The sequence below is a fragment of the Ascaphus truei genome, chromosome 2 (genome assembly GCF_040206685.1).
Source record: "Ascaphus truei isolate aAscTru1 chromosome 2, aAscTru1.hap1, whole genome shotgun sequence".
Classification (NCBI taxonomy): Eukaryota; Metazoa; Chordata; class Amphibia; order Anura; family Ascaphidae; genus Ascaphus; species Ascaphus truei.
Genome location: NC_134484.1, coordinates 173,284,877 through 173,285,706, shown reverse-complemented (window position 1 = coordinate 173,285,706; position 830 = coordinate 173,284,877).

The window sequence follows — 830 nt, the reverse complement described above, 5'->3', positions numbered from 1 at the left end:
ACCTATTATAAGGGATGATGTCTATGAAGGGAATGATGAAAATGTAGAGACCTTGTGGATAGAAATTAGCAGTGGAGGTAAAAGTATAAAGAAAATGTTTGTGGGAATATAACCACCAAACCACCAAATATAACCAAATATAACCACCAAATATCTGTGAGATTGAGGAAGCTAAAAATACATTTGCAAATAGAGAAGGCATCAAAACTGGGTCATGTTTGCATAATGGGGGATTTTAATTATCCAGACATAGACTGGGGCAATGAGATTAGCGTTACAACAAAAGGAAACAGGTTTTTGGGGGTGCTTAAAGATAATTATATGACCCAAATTTTTGAGGAACCAACCAGGAGAGGGGCAGTTCTGGATTTGGTCATATCAAACAATGTAGAAGTAATAACAAATATTCAAGTCCTGGAACATTTGGGTAACAGTGATCATAACATGGTCTCATTTGAAATAAATTATCAAAAAACAGATTACTGTACTTGGGTTCAATAAAGACTTTAAACTTTAGAAAGGCAGATTTTAATAAACTGAGGTCTAATCTAGTAGTAATACAATGGGATGATGTTTTTGCAGGGAAAAATGTAAAAGATGAATGGGCAGTCTTTAAAACATTGTTAGAAAAGCGCACTTACCAGTGTATACCCTTGGGTAATAAGTATAAAAGAAATAAGTCAAAACCAATGTGGCTAAATAAACAGGTAGGGGAGGAAATGGACAAGAAGAGGAAGGCATTTAGATTCTTTAAGTCAGAAGGGACAGAGACATCGTATCAGAATTATAAGGAATGTAACAAAAATTGCAAAAGGGCAATTAAATTAGCA